Below are 16,410 nucleotides of genomic sequence, written 5' to 3'. Positions count from 1 at the left end.
CAAGTCTGCTTTGCTTTCAGTAAGCATGATCTGCTTATAAGAAGTTATTCAATCTGTACGCTGAACAAATAATCTGAGAAACTGGATGATATGACAAAGAGCTCAGCATCAGAATTCGAAGTCTCGTTAGCAATATGCGATATGCAGGCAGCATAACCTTGCTTGCTGAAAGTAAAGAGGACTTGAAGATCAAACAAAACAGCTTTCGGTATGGATTATACCTCAACATAAAGAAAACAAAAAATCCTCACAGCTGGGCCAATAAACATCATGCTAAATGGAGAAAAGATCGACCGTGTCAAGGATCTCATTTCACTTGGATCCACAATCAGTGTCCAAGGTATAATGTATGGCATTGAGAAAATCTGCTGTAAAAGAGCTCTTCCAAGTGTGCCAGAACAAAGATATCACTTTGAGGGCTGAGGTACATCTGACCCAAGCTATGGTATTGTTCACTGCCTCATATGTGTGAAACTTGGACCAGGAATAATGAAGACCAGAGAAGACTTGATGCATTTGAGTTGTGCTGCTGGCGAAGACACTGTGCCATAGACTGTACAACTAGAATGTTCATTGGAAGCATAGATGGTGAGAGACTTCATCTTATGCACTTGGGACAGGTGATCAGAAGGAATCACCTGTCCCTGGAGAAGGACATCATGCTTGATAGAGGGTCAGAGAAAAAGAAGAAGACTCCAATGAGTTGAATTGGACATAATGGCTGCAACAAAGGGTTCAAATACAGCAAGGATTTTGAGAATGGTGCTGGACCAGGCAGTCATTGATTCTGTTAGAAATAGAGCTGTTAACAACAACATGTTCCGGGCATCATGCTAGGTGCTGGTGATATAGCAATGAACAAGATACACACTGCACCTGCTCTCATAGAGCTTACCGTCTCACAAAGGAGATGGACAACAGCAAACAAAGAAATAAACAATAGTATGTAGCAATAAATTCTATAAAGAAAAATAGAGCAGCGAAGCGGAGATACCTAAATACTCCCTAGAGTCTGTTTTTACATTGACCATGTATTATATTCCTAAACACAGAGAAAAAACATTATCTTTTAAAAGGCAAGCATATTTTAATGATGCCTTTAGAGGATTCGTGCACCAGATAATTAAAAATAAATTTTAAAAAACCTCACTGCCATGAAGTCAATTCTGACTCATAGTGCAATCCTACAAAACAGAACTTCCCTTGTGGGTTTCAAAGACCATAACTGTTTATGGGAGTAGAAAGGCTTGTCTTTCTCCAAAGGTGTAGCTGGTAGTTTCAAATTGCCAAACGTGTAGATAGCAACACAATGCATAACCATAACATCACCAAAGTTTGACCATATTACCTTAAAACTCTTAAAAGACTTAAAACTTAAAGGACTAAACTTAAAAGACTAACGTTCAGTTATATGGAAAGATCTCACAAAACTAGAGACAGATGGTTGAGGTTTTTATCTGTTGTATTTTGTTGTTGTTGTTGTTAGTTTCAGTTTTATTCATGTTTTCCTGTATATGAAATCCAGGATAGGTATATCTATAGAAACAGCAACTGGATGAATGGATCCCTGGGGGTATGGCAGACTCCTATTAGGAGGAAATGGGGAACTAATGATGATGAGTACAAGACAATGTCTAAAGGTGACTGTGGTAATGACTGCAAAACTCTTCTTGATATGATTAAATTATTGAATTGTGTAATATATGAATTACACATCAATAAAACTTTATCAAATATTTTATTCCTTAACAACACTTGATTAAAAAGTAGTTTTCAACTTTTAAAAATTATTTTAAGGTAGTGTTGTGTGCTGTCAAATTCATCTCTGACTCTATATGACAAGAATAGAACTGCTCCAGAGGGTCTTCTAGGCTGTAGTCTTTATGGAAGCAGATAACCACATCTTATTTCCTGCCAATCTGCTGGGAGGATTCAATATACCAACCTTTTCATATCAGTGAACTCTCAACCACTGTGCCACCAGGTCTACTATAAAAAGGTAACATCAACAAAAACAAAGGAAAAAACCCACTGGCATCAACACTATACAGGGTTTCTAAGGCTGTAAATCTTTTTTTTAATTTATTTTATTAGGGGCTCATACAACTCTTATCACAATTGTGTCCAGCTCATTCGTATATATTTTGCCATCATCATTCTCAAAACACCTGCTTTCTACTTAAGCCCTTGGCATCCACTCCTCATTTTTTCCCCTCCCTCCCCACTACCCCCTGAACCCTTGATAATTTATAAATTATTATTTTGCCATATCTCACACCATCCAACGTCTCCCTCACCCACTTCTCTGCTGTCCATCCCCCGGGGAGGAGGTTATATGTAGACCTTGTAATCTGTTCCCGCTTTCTCCCTCACCTTCCCTCCACCCTCCTGATATCACCACTCCCTCTACTGGTCCTGAGGGGTTCATCTGTCCTGGATTCCCTGTATTTCTAGTTCCTATCTGTGCTAGTGAACATCCTCCGGTCCAGCTGGATATGTAAGGTAGAATTGGGATCATGATAGTGTGGGGGCGGGAAGCATTCAAGAACTAGAGGGAAATTGCATATTTCCTCGTTGCTACACTGCACCCTGACTGACTCATCTCCTTCCTGCAGCCCTTCTGCAAGGGGATGTCCAATTTCCCACAGATGGGCCCTGGGTCCCCACTCATTCACAGTGCTATGATTTTTTATTTTTTTATTTTTGCTCTTTGATGCCTGATACCTGATCCCTTCGACGACTTGTGATTTCACAGGCTGGTGTGCTTCTTCCATGTGGGCTTTGATGTTTCTCAGTTAGATGGCCCATTTTTTATCTTCCAGCCTATAGGACCCAAGAGTCTATATATTTTGACAGCCAGGCACTGTCAGCTTTCTTCACCACATTTACCTATGCACCTGCTTTGTCTTCAGTGTTCGTGTCAAGGTAGGCTGGTGTGGTTCTTCCATGTGGGCTTTGTTGTTTCTTAGCTAGATGACCACCTGTTTATCTTCAAGCCTTTAAGGCCCCATATGCTATATCATTTGATAGCCGGGCACCATCAACTTTCTTCACCACTTTTGCTTATGCATCCTCTTTGCCCTCAGCGATTGAGTCGGGACAGGCTGGTGTGCTTCTTCCATGTGGGTTTTGTTGTCTCTCAGCTAGATGGATGTTTGTTTATCTTCAGGTCTTTAAAACTTCAGGTGCTATATCTTTTGGTAGCCAAGAACCCTCAGCTTTCTTCACCCCATTTGCTTATGCACCCATTGTCTTCAGCGACTTCAGGTGCTATATCTTTTGGTAGCCTGGCACCATAAGGCTGTAAATCTTTACAGGAACAGGTAACCTCATTTTTCTCCCACTGAGCAGCTAGTGGGCTTGAACTATTGACCTTGATCTTAGCAGTCCAATGTTTATGCAACAGTGCCACCAGGCTCCTTGGAGACTCATGAGAATGTCAAATTCATGAGATTCACTGAGGGTTCCCTAAAACCTCTCCTTTCGATAAAGGAGAAACTACTAAACCTCAAAGAGATGTTTAGCTTCAATTCCAACATTGCAGCTTTGTACCTCTACAGACATTTACTGAGATCACTTTATAAAAATGAAAAAATCCCTATTACTTTCCACAAGTTTATATAGTGAGTTGCTCTGATTTATTATTTGGTGTCCACTATTTTACACTTCTAGTGTCTAATATCCATTGTGATGGCTACACAGAAATTCACAGACAAAATTCATGATGAAAGGGTTTATTAAGGAAAACAAAACAAAAACTTTATTAAGGAAGGTAACAAGTGTAATGCCCATAAGAAATGCTCAGGATAGTTGTTTTCCAGGATATGTTACAAAGTTTCAGATCTACTAGTAAACCACAAAGGACTATACCACTCTGCTGTAAGCCTCAAGAAGGCATTCAGCTCAAGCTCCACAGATCAGTAAAACCAACCCCCTGAATTAAGTGCCCCAGAGGCACCTCAATCCAGTAAGCCACAGCTGGAAGACACTCAGATCCAACTTCCCCAATTAAGTCTCCAGAGACACCCCACTCTGCAAACCAGTCTCCTGCACTGGCTCTGTGGATGGGGAAGTCCATCACTCTGTTCCATACTCTGGCTTCTGGTTCAGCTGCTGCTCCATTGATGGCATAGCTATCATCTGGATGCAAGCGGTTCACAACAGGAATCTTGGGTCCAGAGGACACACTCCACTCCTAGCTTTTGCTGGTAATAAGATCCCTCCTCTTGCTTCTCAGGGGGCTCATTTTATATACATATTGCCACTCCAAAGGAATCCTAGTCACAATTACTCCCAGGTGAAACCTTATCAAATATCTTCCCCCACCTGCTTCCCAGACCCAACCAGGAAAAGGTCGTTTGGTGGGAGTTAGAGACTTTGGCTAGACTGAAGAACCATATTAAATAATTCACTGCCCCTTCATGAGTCAAGGTTTTTACACGTTTGATTCATCCTCTTAGTTCTTTGAAACTATAAAGTTTGTAGACTAAAAAAATAAGGGAAGAACGACTTGAGAATTTAACCACAGAGGTGGTTTTTTGTATGTTGCCTTCATTTTGTTTTTAAATTATTTTAATGGGGGCTCGTACAACTCTTATCACAATCCATACATCCATCCATTGTGTCAAGCACAATTGTACATTTGTTGCCATCATCATTCTCAAAACATTTGCTTTCTACTTGAACCCTTGGTATCAGCTCCGCATTTTCCCCTCCCTCCCCGCTCCCCGTCCCTCACAAACCCTTGCTAATTTATAAATTATTATTATTTTGCGATATCTTACACTGTCCGACGTCTCCATTCAGCCACTTTTATGTTGTCCATCCCCCAGGAAGGAGGTTATATGTAGATCCTTGTAATCAGTTCCCCCTTTATACCCCAGCCTCCCAGTATCGCCAGCCTCAGCACTGGTCCTGAAGGGATCATCTGTCCTGGATTCCCTATGTTCCCAGTTCCTATTTGTACCAGTGTACATCCTGTGGTCTAGCCAGATTTGTAAGGTAGAATTGGGATCATAATAGTGGAGGTGGGGGAGAAGCATTAAAGAATTAGAGGAAAGTTGTATGTTTCATCGGTGCTATACTGCGCCCTGACTGGCTCATCTCCTGCCTGCGACATTTCTGTAAGGGGATGTCCAATTGACTACAGATGGGCTTTGAGTCCCCACTCCACAGTCTCACTCATTCACAATGATATGACTTTTTGTTCTTTGTTGCCTGATACCTGATCCCATCAACATCTCGTGATCACACAGGCTGGTGTGCTCCTTTCATGTGGGCACTGTTGCATTTCAGCTAGATGGCCGCTTGTTTATTTTCTGTTTTCTTAAACATTTGATTAGGGGCTCATACAACTCTTATCACAATCCGTACATACATCATTGTGTAAAGCACAGCTGTACATTCATGGCCCTCATCATTCTCAAAACATTTGCTCTCCAGTTAAGCCCCTGGCATCAGGTTCTCTTTTTTTCCCATCTCTCCCCGCTCAACCCTCCCTCATGAGCCCTTGATAATTTATAAATATTATTTTGTCATATCTTGCCCTGTAGGACGTCTCCCTTCACCCACTTTTCTGTTGTCCGTCCCCCAGGAAGGAGGTCACATGTAGATCCTTGGAATTGGTTCCCTCTTTCCAACCCACTTTACTTCTACCCTCTCAGTATCACCACTCACACCTGTGGTCTTGAAGGTATCATCTGCCCTGGATTCCCTGTGCTCCCAGTTCCTATCTGTACCAGTGTACATCCTCTGGTCTAGCCAGACCTGCAAGGTAGAATTCGGATCATGATGGTGAGTGAGGGGGAGGGGGAAGCATTTAGGAACTAGAGGAAAGCTATATTTTTCATCCGTGCTACATCGCACCTTGACTGACTCATCTCCTCCCCTAGATCCCACTGCAAGGGGATCTCCAGTGGCCGACAAATGGGCTTTGGGTCTACACTCTGCTGTTCCCCCTTCATTCACTATGGTAAGACTTTTTTGTTCTGATGATGCCTGATCCCTGATCCCTTTGACACCCCGTGATCGCACAGGCTGGTGTGCTTCTTCCATGAGGGCTTTATTGCTTCTGAGCTAGATGGCTGCTTGTTTACCTTCAAGCCTTTAAGACCCCAGACACTATACCTTTTGATAGCTGGGCAGCATCAGCTTCCTTCACCACATTTGCTTATGCACCCATTTGTCCCCAGTGATCGTATCATGGAGGTGTGCACCCAATGATATGATTTTTTGTTCTTTGATGCCTGGTAACTGATCCCTTCAGAAGCTCGTGATCACATAGGCTGGTATGTTCTTCCATGTGGGCTTTGTTGTTTATGAGCTAGATGGCGCTTGTTTATCTTAAAGTCTTTAAGACCCCAGATGCTGTATCTTTTGATAGCTGGCACCATCAGCTTTCTTCACCACATTTTCTTATTCACCCTCTTTGTCTTCAGTGGTTGTGTTGGGAGGGTGAGCACCACAGAATGCCAATTTAATAGAAGAAAGTATTCTTGCATTGAAGGAGTACTTGAGTAGAGGCCCAATGTCCTTCTGCTACCTTAACACTAAACCTATAAATATAGGCACATAGATCTATTTCCCCATCCTCATATATAAATATATTTTCATATGTACATATCTTTATCTAGGCCTCTATAAATGCCCTTTGCCTCCCTGCTCTTTCCTCTATTTCCCTTGACTTTCCTCCTGTCCCACTATCATGTTCCATCCCCACCTGGGTTTCAGCAATACCTCTTGGTTACATTACCCTTGATAATGCCCCACCAGGCCTCCCACCCCCACCTCACCACCAATTTGGATCATTCGTTGTTCCCTTGTCCCTGGGTTTGTTAACACCACGTCCTTTCCCCCCACCTCCCCCTATCCCATTTCCCCCCAAAACTGTCGGTCCTGTTGTTTTTCCTCCAGATTGTTCATCCAGCCTACCTTATTTAGACAGACCCACAGAGCTAATAACATGCACCAAAACAAGACAGAGCAAAACCAAGCAACAATATACAACAAAACAACAACAAACCACTGACAAAGAACAAAACAAAACACAAGAAAGAAAAGCTTTTAGTTAGTTCAAGGATCGTTTGTTGGCCTTTAGTGTTTTCCAGTCCAGTCTGTTGGGGCACCACAAACCTGGCCCCAAAGTCTACCTCAGCATTCCCTGGGGACCTTGCCCCTCCATTCCCTTGCTGTTCCACTGCACTCACCCAGTGCTTTGCCTCGGTGTGGTGGGATCAGGTAGGGCGCAATTCCCACGGTGTCTCCGGTGCTGTCCCCTGCAGGGCCATGGGTCAGTGAGGGACATCATGTCTCATAGTGGGACTGGCCATGTGGTCCTCTCTGTGGACTGGCTTCTCTAATTGGGGCGCTTGTTTATTTTCAGGCCTTTAAGACCCCAGGCACTATATCTTCTGATAGCCGTGCACCAGCAGCTTTCTTCACCACATTTGCTTACGCACCCTCCTTGTCTTCAGCAATCATGAGGGGAAGGTGAGCTTCATGGAATGGAATGCCAGTTTAATAGAACAAAGTGTTCTTGCATTGAGAAAGTACTTGAGTGAGTCCATTTGCTTCCTTAATACTAAACCTATAAATATATGCACATAGATCTATTTTCCCATCCTTATATATAAATGTATTTACATACGTATATGCCTGTATTTAGACCTCTATAAATGCCCTTTGCCTCCTAGTTCTTTCTTTAATTTCCTTTTACTTTCCTCTTGTCCCACTATCATGCTCAGCCTTCAATTATGTTTCAGTAATTCCTCTCAGTTACAGAGCCCTTAATCAAGCCCTACCAGGCCTCCCACACCCTCCTCACCACCGATTTGAATCACTTGTTGTTCCCTCATCCCTGGGTTTGTTAACACCCACTTTCTTTCCTCCACCTCCCCCTCTCCCAAGTCCCCTAGGAACCATTGGTCCTGTTGTTTTCTCCTCAAGATTGTTTATCTCACCTATCTTATCTAGATAAACCTGCAGAGATAATAATATCCACAAAAACAAAACAGAGCAAAACAAAGCAGCAAAAGAAAACATCAACAACAACAAACCAATGACCAAAAAAAGTAAAGCCTTTAAATAGTTCAAGGTCTGTCTGTTGACCCTTAGGAGTATTTTCTGGTCAAATCTGATGGGATGCCAAGTCCTGACCCCAAAGTCTATTTTTGGTATTCCCTCAGGACTTCCTTGCTCTGCTCTGCTTGCTGTTCTGTTGCACGCCCTTAGTGTTTTGTCTTAGTGTGGTTGGGTCAGATCGGGAGCAATTCCTGCACTGTGTCTCCAGTGTTGCCCCCCATAGGGCCATGGGCCATGGATGTCGTGTCTCATAGTGGGGCTGGCCATATGGTCCTCTATGTGCATTGGCTGCTCTGAGCAGGATATCACCCTCAAGGTTTGGTGGGCCAGGATGTGCTCCACTCTCTCTTCCTCTCCTTTCTTTTGCTCCTGTGTGCTCTGATCAGATATGTCCCTCTCCCTGAGCTGTAACTTAAATGCTGTCCTCTGAAATAAATTATTCTGGGGGAAAGGGTTGTCCATATAGTTGGGATTGGAACCAGACCCTCAGATCTCTTTATTGCAAGAACCATTTCTAAACAAGGAAATGAAAGAAAGGCTTCTCAAGAAGACTTCCTTTCTCAAAGGAAGTGAATCACAAGAAAAGTGAAGACATTGCAGCTGCCCTTTCAACTTGGTTTAGCAGCAATGAACTGCTCCCTCTACTCTTTGGCAGGGAAAGGGTGGCAGGGCTCAGAGTGTAACCAAACCTGGCATCTTTCCCAAATAAACAAACAAACAAACAAACTGACTGCCATCAAGTCGATTCTGACTCACAGCAAACCTACAGGACAGGGTAGAATTGCCCTTGTGAGTTCCTGAAGTTGTTAACTCTTTAGGGGAGTAGAAAGCCCAGTCTTTCTCCCAAGGAACAGCTGGTAGTTTCAAACTGCTGACCTTGTGGTTAGCAGGTCAATCCATAACCACTAAACCACCAGGGCTCCTCCTGGGATATTCCTAAGAATATGAAAATTATGCCTTCCCCAAAAATTTAAGTTGAAAAACTAACTTTATTTTTTTAAGCTTTTTTAAGGGCAGAGGACTTTTTTTTCCCTAGCAATTTTAATAAGCAAGGTGTGGAATTTACATTTTTGTTCTTGTTCCCAATGAAATGGATAAATACAATCAGAAATACCATTCATTCATGGAATGTTGTTATGTTAGTCATCTGAAAGCCCACCTTAATTTTTGTATAACTGGCTTCCAGCATTTCCTTTGTTGGGGCAGGCCTTCTTCTAAACTATCTGCTTCCAGCTATTAGAACATCAATGATGCCTGCACTATGCTTCCTACTTCTCACTCCTCCATTGAACGAAGTTTCTTCTGCATTCATCCCCACTTCTCTTTGTTAGAATAGGTGTATCAGCTGTATAATAGAACAAGAAAACAATATTCTTTCCTCTAGTTCTTAAATGCTTCCCTCCCCCCCCCCACTATCATGATTCCAATTCTACCTTACAAATCTGGCTAGACCAGAGGATGTACAATGGTACAGATAGCAACTGGAAACACAGGGAATCCAGGACAGATGACTCCTTCAGGACCAGTGGTGAGAGTGGCGATGCCTGGAGGGTGCAGAGAATGTGGGGTAGAAAGGGGAAACTGATTACAAGAATCTAGGTATAACCTCCTCCCTGGGGGATGGACAGCAGAGAAGAAGGTGGGGGAGATGTCGGACAGTGTAATATATGACAAAATAATAATAATTTATGAATGATGAAGTGTTCATGAGGTAGAGGGAGTGGAGAAGGAAGGGGAAAATGAGCAGCAGATATTAAGGGCTCAAGTAAAAGGCAAATGTTTTGAGAATGATGATGGAAGCAAATGTACATATGTTCTTGACACAATGGATATATGTATGGATTGTGATAAGAATTGTACGAGCCCCCAATAAAATGATTTTTTTTTAAAAAGAGGGTGAGCTGCAAGGCATGTGAATTTTAGTTCAATAAAGTTGATATTTTTAAATGGTCTCTAGTACGTGCACTACAAAATTGTCCTAAAGCAATACTGCTGGTATAGCTTTGTTTTTGCTTGATGCTTATTTGTGTCGACAATCACAGAGGCCCAGATTAAACTCTAGTTTTGCTGGGGGGAAAAGAAAACAATATTCTGTATCTGTGGCATTTATGTAGAATTGCAGTTGTGTACTGCTAAAAATGCAGACTTTTGTAACAATGTGATCTTTAATGCTGTACTCACCACAAGCACCCAGTGTCTTTTAGCAATATTAATAGGATTTGTTTTATAAACATATAAGAAATATTAAGAAGAATAAGAAGATAAAATGCTAATTTCTCCTCAGAATCATAGATGGCCAGATGGCAATGAAATGACACATTTAAAATGCTGAGAAAAAGAAACAAACTGTCAGCCAAGAATATTATATTCAACAAAACTATCCTGCAACAATAATGGTGAAATTAAAATAGTCCCAGACAGACAGAAGCTGAAAAAGTTCATATCCACAAGACCAGCCTTACAAAAAATACAATAATGAGAGCTCCAAAAATGGACAGAAAAAAAACGAGAAGCAATTCAAAGCCATACATAAAACAGATCCCCAATAACGAAAATTAGATGTATAAGTGTAAGGGCTAGCTAGTAATACAGAATTATGACTGACGGTTTTAATTATTTTATCCTTTAAGATTTTTTAAAAAACCAATATATAAAAAATAAGGATAAAATTATAGCATATATACAAAACTCATGAACTACAAAGACATAATTCGTGACAACAAAATGGGATCAGGGGAAGAATGGCATTGAGTATAAACTTGTATGCTGTTAGTCCAGGTCCAGTCAGTTCAGATTCAATGGGTGGAATGAAATACCACCCATTTTAGCGCCATCTTCACAATTGTTTTTATATTTGAGTCAAATGTTGCAGTCTTTCTCATTTTTGATGGCCCTCTATTTAACCAAGGATGACGTCCTTCTCCCTGGACAGGTCTCTCCTGACAACATGTTCAAAGTACGTAAGATGAAGTCTCACCATCCTTGCTTCTAAGGAGTTCTGGCTGTACCGCTTACAAGACAGATCTGCTTGTTCTTTTAGCAGTCCATGGTACTTTCAATATTTGTCTCTGGCACCACAATTCAAATGCATCAATTCTTTGGTCTTCCTTATTCAATGTGCAACTTTCACATGCGTGAAAGACCAGTGAAAATACCACAGCTTGGGTCAGGCACACCTTAGTCCTCAAAATAACATCTTGTTTTTCAACACATTACAGAGGTCTTGTCCATCAGATTTACCCAAAGCAATGCATTGTCTGATCTCTCGACTGCTGCTTCCATGAGCACTGGTTGGTAATCCAAGCAAGAGGAAATCCTTAACAACTTCAAGCTTTTCTCCATTTATCATGATGCTACCTATTAGTCCAGTTGTAAGGATTTGGGCTTTCTGCATCAGAGCTCCGACAAAACATCAGAATCCGACTCAATGCACGTGATTTTTGTAAACAAACGCAGTTCGTGTTTCAGTCACTCTACAGTAGCTGGCGTTGTTAATACACATTGTTTAAAAATTTTGCGGCCATGTTCCAAGCGTTTTGCTATAATTTTCTTAGTTTTGTGACTTTTTGTGCTGTGTTTAGATTTTTAAAATATGGATTCTAAGAAAGAGTTGTTTTGCAAAGAATCATCATGAAAAGGAACTGGTTGACCGTGTTATTGATAATGTTGATGATAATTTACTAAACCCTTTTAGAAAATAGTTAAGGAAAAGCCAACAGCAGACCACATTAGAGAGATTTTTTTTTTAGAGAAAGCAAGCCAGGTCCTAGTGAAAAAAAGGCAAAGAAGAGAAAAACTCCTGAAAAGCAGCTACCAGTTGGTTTTTTTGTTTTGTTTTGTTTTTGGCTACCAGTTGGTTTTTATGGAAGGAGATTTCCCTTCCAAACAATGACTCTCTCTCCACACCTCCTCTTCATATCTGTGTCCACAGATCCAGATCCTCATTAATCTCAAGGTATGGGCCATACTGTACTTCTTAAAAACTTTTTTAATATTGTGTTTCATATTTAAATTATATTATCTAACTCTGAACTTATTTACCTTGAAATTTCTGTGTAATGTTTTAGATAACATGGCAAGATTATGGTAAAAACTTAGTGGTCGAGAACAGATTAATCCATTTTCAGTTTTTTCTTATGGGAAAAAATTGATTTGGAACTCAACTGCATCATATCTCGACGCTCCTTCTTGAACTGATTAGTGTCGAGGTCCAGGGTTCTACTGTAAACGTCTTTCTGGCATTCTCTGCTTTCAGCCAAGATCTATCTGGCATCATCCATGATGTCCCTAGTTCCATATTCTCTTCTGAACCCAGTATGAATTTCTGGCAATGTACTGCTGCAACCATTACTGGAATATCTGCAGCATTTGCACATAATATCAATGATATTATTCTATAATTTGAATATACTTTTGGGTCATCTTTCTTTTAAATGGGTACAAATATGAATCTCTTCCAGCCAGCTGGCCAACTAGCTGTCATCTACATTTCTTGCCATAGAAATGGCACTTCACCTGTGACTTGCCTTCACCTATGCTAGGATTGGTAGCAACATATGCTAGGATACTGTTAAATATAGAATTCTTGTGGTAACTAATAAGAACACATCTAAAAAGCATTTGCAAAAAGAGAAGAGAATCAAAACAGATCACTAAAATAAACCAACAAAACACAAAAATAAGCAGTAAAGACAAAGAAGGTTTAAAACATACTAAAAACAAAATGGCAGAAGTAAGTCATCTTGTATCAGTAATTACTGTGAAGTTAAATGGATTAAATGTTCCAGTCAAAAGCCAAGGAGTGGCAGAATATATTTTTTTTAAAGAAGCATCATCGTGGAGAGCAAATATTTTGAGAATGATGCGGGTAACGAATGTACAAATGTGCTTTAGACAATTGATGTATATATGGATTGTGATAAGAGTTGTATGAGCCCCCAATAAAATGATTTTTTTAGAAAAAGAAAGCATTGTCCAACTATATACTCTTTATAATGAAATGGATGGAAAAATATATATAAATAATAACCAAAAGAGATCTGGGACTCAAACTCTTACTATGAGACAAATTTTATAAAACAAAATCTATCTATTAGAAGAAGTAAAATGGACATAATACAGTTATAAAAGGGTCAATCAAACAAGAACATTTAACAATCATACAAATGCACATGCACCTATCAGAGCAAATAAATATATAAAGCAAAGCAAACACTGTCAAAATTAAAGAGAGAAATAGATAACACTAGAGTAATAGGTGAAGGCTTTAATATACCACTTTTCAATACTGGGCAGAATATCTCAAAGAAAATCAACAAAGAAACATAGAACCTGAATGACACTATAAACCAGCTAAACTTAACAGGCCTACAGAACACTCTAGCCAACAACAGCACACTATATGTTCTACTCAATGCACGTGGGTCATTCACTAGGAAAGACAAAACATTAGCTATTAAAACAAGTCTCCATACATTTAAAAACACGGAAATCATACAATGCAGTTTCCTTGATCACATAGAGTAAAGCAAGAAATCAATAACACACACACGCAAAGTTTTACCTTTGGCCAACTTCCTCATGTCCCTGCCTAACCCATTGGGGTGCACACTGGCACTTCACCTACAACTAACCTTCACCTATCTGCCCAGTCTGTTCATTAATCTACCCAGTCTGTTCATTAACAGTTCCCCAAACCTAACCGCCTGATAAACATCCCATTCGCTCTAACTTGGCCTGCTCACGTGGGTACTGGCACTCTACCCCAACAACCCTCATCCATCTATGGCAGAGGCACTCCCACTGAACACAACACACCCTCCACCCCAAGCTTATCTCTTCAACCTCCACTCATCCACACCCAGAATTATCGTGTATGTCCAAGCACTCTACCTCTCCCTACCTACTACCTGCCCTGGCCAACCCACTCTCACCCCATTGTTCCACCACCCATCTGTGCGAAACCTGCCCAAGCAGGACCTATATCCCCATCCTAATGCAGCCCCCACTGACGCATTCCCAGTGGGCCCATGCATACCCTGGCACCTCAGCCCTACCTTCCACTGTATGAACCACATCCACAGGCCCTACCACCGTGTCCCACCCCACCACACCTAAGAATCCATCCTACGTTCCAGTGGCTACACTACATATCTGGCCCCAAACAAAAAGATCATGCTAACCTTCAAGAGCTGTGAAGGGATACCTCCTATTAGGGAAAGGACCTCGTCTCACACTTCCACATAATCCTGTAAGGGAAGTCACACATGTCTAACAACACAGGTTCCCTGGGGGTAGGTGATACCATAACTCATCAGTGAAAGGGAAGCATACCCAGCCAACTAACAGCACTGGAGTCATACAAAGACCAATAACACATAACAAGAACACCGTATATACTAATGTAAAAACCAAGTTTTTCCGCACATTTTTAATGCCAGTTTTGTGGCAAAATTAGGGGCCTCAGTTGATATTTGGGTCAGCTTATACTCGAGTATATATGGTAATTAGAACAATAAAAATAAAAAGAAGCAAGCAATCCAAAGGAAAAAAACTAAACAAATATGTGTGTGCATAGGTATACATATGTATGTATATAAATGCATATATGTATACACACAAAATAACCTGTGGAAAATGGAATTAAAAGGATTAATTTATAGAAAATTTCAACAACAAACAAGCAAACTAACGATTTAAAAAGGGCAGAAGCTGTAATTTTTGTCTACTTTTTTATATGAAATCTAGGATGGTTAAAGCTATAGAGACAGTGACTGCATTGATGATAGTTTCGTGGGGGTGGGGGGAATATGACGGGGAAGCTGGAGAGAAATGGGGAGCTGATGACAATGAATACAAGAAAGAAGTAAATGTTCTAAAATTGATTAGGGAGGTGACTGTACAGCTCTTTTTAATATGTTTGAATTATTGAATTGTATATGTGAATTATATGCCAGTAAAACTTTTAAAAATGGGCAGAGGATTGGGAAAAATGCTTAATGTTACTTATATAAACCACCACTGGGAGAATACACCCAGGATTATGTTCCAAATTTGAGCATTTTGACCTAGTTTCTATCTAGCCCCTGGTAAACTTGGCTGCATGTTACAATCGGAACATTAGACTCTTGTCTTTTGGAGATGCACAACATATTTCACAGGCCACACCAGAGGAATCCGATTTGGAAACCCCACTAAGTGAACTGGACTTTACCTTAAACACACCTGTAGTAGATTAAAGGAAATGAAATACCCCCTTGGACTTAAGGTTGAAACACTTGTCAGAAGAAGAAGATGAATATTTTCCCAAGTTTTTGGATATGGAAATCACTGGACTTTGGTTCAAATCTCTTGCTTTGAGGGTCCTCAGTAAATGGCAATTTAAGGTTACAATATATTTTCTATTTACGTGCTACTTGCCTTAGTTCAGTAGTTACAAGTTTTAAACTACCTCCAGCCCTCATCGTTTGTGTCCAGTCACTAAGTTTTTAATCTGTGCAAATCAGCAATCCATGTTTTTTAGTCTAAAAAGTTGTCCCATACATGTATATTTTCATTTTATCAACAATATTCTCAATTCTTTTTTTAATATTTTAAATTCTATACCACTGGCTGAAATAATGATACTATTAGAATTACCATAAGCCCCATGGGGATAATGTATAATGTTCCCCAATAAAATAACAGTGATGTCTCTAAAGTGAACCAGGGATGTATATAATCCATAAAAAATAGATTTTGAGCTCATACTTAATCGTAGCCCTAATCTAAAAACAAATAATTCTTATAACGTGGCCCTACTCGATACTTGCCCTCAGGAAGCGACCACTGAAGATATGGGTACTATAGCAAAGTGTGGTGAAAAATCAGATGGTGCCCAACTATCAGAAAAAATAACATCTGGGATCTTTAAAGATTGTCTTAAAACAAGCAGTCATCTAAGAAGCACAACAACCGGCGTGATTCAAAGATGATAAATAATAAGATCCAAGACTGGAGGAGGGAACTGTATTAAAGCTTAAATTCTGAGTGCCTGGTTTACAGACTACTGATGACAGTAAAAGTCCAAAACCCATTGGCAGAGTCCCTGCCTGGATAAAGTCCCTATGACCATTGGCCAGGAATATGACAGCCTTGCTATCAGACAGAGTGCACCGTAAAGTGGATTAACACTGATGCACTTACGTTAAATTCTAACACTTTATAATTTGTTCTCCCTTTTGATCCATTTTAATATTTTTTCTAATTTTTATTATTTGCTACTTTCTTTAGAACTGAGGTGTTTCTTTGTTTTATTTTATTGTTGTTGGGTTTGTCTGGATTTAGGTATGT

At 40.4% G+C, this 16,410-nt stretch overlaps 1 protein-coding gene across 2 annotated transcripts in view; it reads right to left on the bottom strand.

The window, feature by feature from the left end:
* The window catches only part of ATP7A (ATPase copper transporting alpha), a 164,133-nt gene that overhangs the window by 133,335 nt on the left and 14,388 nt on the right, over positions 1 to 16,410 (bottom strand). The gene's annotated exons all lie outside the window — the stretch shown is intronic.

Source organism: Tenrec ecaudatus, chromosome X, assembly GCF_050624435.1.
Source record: "Tenrec ecaudatus isolate mTenEca1 chromosome X, mTenEca1.hap1, whole genome shotgun sequence".
Classification (NCBI taxonomy): Eukaryota; Metazoa; Chordata; class Mammalia; order Afrosoricida; family Tenrecidae; genus Tenrec; species Tenrec ecaudatus.
Note: the sequence above shows the minus strand (reverse complement) of the source record. Positions and strands in the feature narration are given on the sequence as shown.